Here is a 4,074-nt window from a genome sequence, read left to right on the forward strand (position 1 = left end):
AGTCCATATTGGAGGTGCTACAAAGAAGGAAAAGAGCAATAGGATGGACTTTAGCGGATATCCGGGGTATAAGCCCCACCTTTTGCATGCACAAGATTATTTTGGAGAAGGGTGACAAACCTTACATTGAACATCAAAAGAGTCTAAATGAAGCAATGAAAGAGGTGGTGAAGAAGGAGATAATCAAGTGGTTAGATGTCGGGGTTGTGTACCCCATTTATGATAGCTCGTGGACCTCTCCGGTGCAATGTGTCGGGGTATGATTGTGGTGATAAATGACAAGAATGAATTGATCCCAACAAGAACTATCACCGGATGGAGAGTGTGCATGGACTATAAGCTCAACAAAGTCACTTGGAAGGATCATTTCCCGCTTCCGTTTCTTGACCAAATGCTTGATAGGTTGGCCGGACGTGCTTTTTATTGCTTTCTTGATGGATATTCCGGCTACAATCAAATCCTCATTGCTCATGAGGACCTAGAGAAGACCACTTTCACTTGTCCCTATGGTATTTTTGCATTCTCGCGGATGCCTTTTGGGTTGTGTAATGCACTAGCAACTTTTCATGTGTATGATGGCTATTTTCACCAACATGGTGGAGGATATTCTTGGGGTCTTTATGGATGATTTTTCTGTGGTTGGGAATTCGTTTGAAGATTATTTGAACAATTTAGATAGGGTTTTGGCTAGATGTGAGGAGACAAATTTGGTGTTAAATTGGGAGAAGTGTCACTTCATGGTCGAGGAAGGCATTGTCCTCGGCCACAAAATTCCAAAGCATGGTATTGAGGTAAACAAGGCCAAGATTGAGGTGATCTCCAAACTCCCTCCCCTACATCCGTGAAAGGAGTGAGGAGCTTCTTGGGTCATGCGGGTTTCTATCGCTGATTCATTAAGGACTTTTTGAGGGTTGTGAACCCATTGTGCAAACTTTTGGAGAAGGATGCCAAGTTCTATTTCAATGAAGATTGTATGAAGGCATTTGAGTTGCTTAAGTTCAAGTTAAATACTACTTGTATTATCACCGCACCGGATTGGAGCTTGCCTTTTTGAGCTCATGTGTGACTCTAGTGATGTTGCGGTTGGAGCGGTGTTGGGGCAAAGAATCAACAAAATCTTCCATCCGGTCTACTATGCTAGCAAGACCATGAATGATGCCCAAGTCAACTACATAGTGACCGAAAAGGAGCTACTTGCTATTGCTTTTGCCATGGAGAAGTTTCGGTTGTATTTGATAGGTACTAAGGTGATTGTTCATACCGACCATGCAGCGCTTTGGTATTTGATAAGCAAGAAAGATTCTAAGTCAAGGTTGATATGGTGGGTGATACTATTGCAAGAGTTTGATCTAGAGATTCAAGACTGCAAGGGTAGTAAAAATCAAGTGGCAGACCACATGTCCCGTTTGGAGGAGGAGAGGAGGCCACATGATGGCCTTGAGATCAATGATTCATTTCCTAACGAGCAACTCCTAGCTGTTTCAATGATCGGGATGCCATGGTTTGCCGATTTAGCCAATTATCTTGTGAGCGGCATTGTACTCAATGAGTTCTCTTCAAACCAAAGGAAGAAACTCAAACGGGATTGCTTGGATAATTATTGGGATGAGCTGTATCTTTTTCGGATATGTACCGATGGTGTAATCTAGCGATGTGTGCCGGAAGAAGAACAAATAGGAATTCTTGAGGCTTGCCACTCTTCACCGTATGGTGGTTACCATGGTGGAGCTAGAACGGCTACAAAAGTTTTGAGTTGTGGATTCTATTGGCCTACTCTTTACAAAGACGCTAGTGAGCTTGCCAAGCGGTGTGATGAATGCCAAAGGGCCGGTGGGTAGGACCGTTCGTGAGATCTTGTGGTAACACTTATATTTTGGTAGCTGTGGACTATGTGTCAAAATGGGTTGAAGCCGTACTTTACCCAACAAAGAAGCTCGAAGTGTGGTCGCATTCTTGAAAAAGAACATCTTCACAAGGTTTGGTACTCCGAGGGCCATTATTAGTGATGGGGGTTCGTATTTTTGCAACCGAGCTTTTGATACCTTACTCACAAAGTATGGTGTCACTCATAAAGTCTCAACCCCTAACATCCTCAAGCAAGCAGACATGATGAAGTCTCCAACCGGGAGATCAAGAGTATTTTGTCAAAGACTGTGAATGCCAACCCGGTGGATTGGTCAAGAAAACTTGATGATGATCTTTGAGATTATAGGATGGCCTATAAGACGCCAATTAGGATGTATCCATATCAATTGGTGTTTGGGAAAGCGTGTCATCTTCCGGTAGAACTTGAGCATAAGACCATGTGAGCTTTGAAGAAGTTAAACCTTGAGTGGGATGTCGTTGCAAACCTAAGAGTGGCACATTTGAATGAGCTTCATGAATTCTACCATGCCTACACAAGCTCTTCCCTTTACAAGGAGAAGATGAAGTACCTCCATGATAAGTGCATCCACAACAAAGAGTTAAAAGAAGGAAATCTTGTAGTTTTGTTCAATTCTCGGTTACGGATATTCCCGGGCAAGTTGAAGTCAAAATGGAGAGGCCCCTTTGAAGTGGTGAATGTAACCCCCTTTGGTGCTCTAGATTTGGAAAATAAGAATGCTGAGGTGTTTAGAATCAATGAGCATCGGGTTAAACATTATCTTGGCAAGGTTGATGATGGACACATTGTGGCGGTTCTTCATTTCAAGTGATTGGTAATCTGCGTCGTGCCGCGACGTTAAATCAGACGCTTCTTGGGAGGCAACCCATGTGTCCTTTTCTTTTTCTTGTTTCTCTTCTTTAGATTAGATAGACTTTATTTTGTGCTAACTAGTTTTGAAGTGTATGAAGGAATGGGTGTGCATTGTAGGGACTATGCATAAAAATTTAGCTAAGTGTCACAAGAAGTGCGGACCGCACTAAAACACTGCGGTTGCACGACTGTGCAAGAAAATTTGGCTAAGTGTCAAAATGCATGGTCTCTGAAGTTTGGCCTGTCAAAAATCCTTAACAAATTGTGGCCGCACATATTTTTGTACGATCCACACTAATTCTACGGCCGCACTCATTTTTTTGCGGTCCGCAACAAGTTTTCAAAGGAGCATGTAAGGAGTGCAGACCGTATCAAAATTATGCGGCCGTACTCAGGTAGATCTAGGCCTGACGGGTCAAAAGTATAAATAGAGCCTTTCTCAGCTTAAGTTTGGGAGAGTTGATAAGTAGGGATTTTGACAGCTTATTTGCTTTCTTTCACTTGCATTGTAGCTCAAAAATACTTAAAGGTATTTCTGAAAACTAACAAAATGTGCTTGCTTGCAGGAATATTGGGAAATGAGCCAAAGAAGTCAAAAACAACTCATAAAGGAGTCAAAAGTGAACAAGAACCAAAACAGGGCAAAAAGGCCAGCAGTGCGGACCGCACAATTCTAGTGCAGCCACAGAGAGGAGATTCAGAGAGTAGTCTTTGGTCCAGCTGAAGGCATGCGAACCGCACCGAAATTGTGCGGCCGCAGGATGTCAAGTGCGGCCACACTCATTATTATGTGGTCCGCAGAAGTGAAGAATCAGAGTGCTGGGTTCAAGTCCAAAGTCAAGGAGTGCGGACCATATCATTTTGTGCAGCCGCAATCATTTCTATACGGACCGCAGAAGCCCCGAAGTACCAAGCTTAAGTTCCAGGAATGTGGACCGCATGATAATTGTGCGGCCGCAGAAGCCCATTATGCGGACCGCACCAAAATTATGCGGCCGCACAACCTTCGCAGGGACATTTTTGTCATATATTTTCAGCTTAGTATAAATAGAATTTTTTGTCATTTTTAGGTTAATTTCAATTTTGGGAAGAGCACCTGAGCCATTTGCTTTACTGTTTTGAGTAATTTTGTACTAGATTTACTTCTAAACATTAGATTTTCTTTCTCTAATTAATTATTATGCATTCTATCTTAATTTTTTCTTGTATTTCTTCATTTTGCATGAGTAGCTAAATTTCTAGCTAGGGTTGTGGCCCAACCCTAGTGAAGGTTAATGGGTATTTTATTTAGGGCTTGTTTGTGAGTGGGTTAGTGATATTTAACCTTGTTCATGCTT

The sequence above is a fragment of the Nicotiana tabacum genome, chromosome 22 (assembly GCF_000715075.1).
Source record: "Nicotiana tabacum cultivar K326 chromosome 22, ASM71507v2, whole genome shotgun sequence".
NCBI classification, from domain to species: domain Eukaryota; kingdom Viridiplantae; phylum Streptophyta; class Magnoliopsida; order Solanales; family Solanaceae; genus Nicotiana; species Nicotiana tabacum.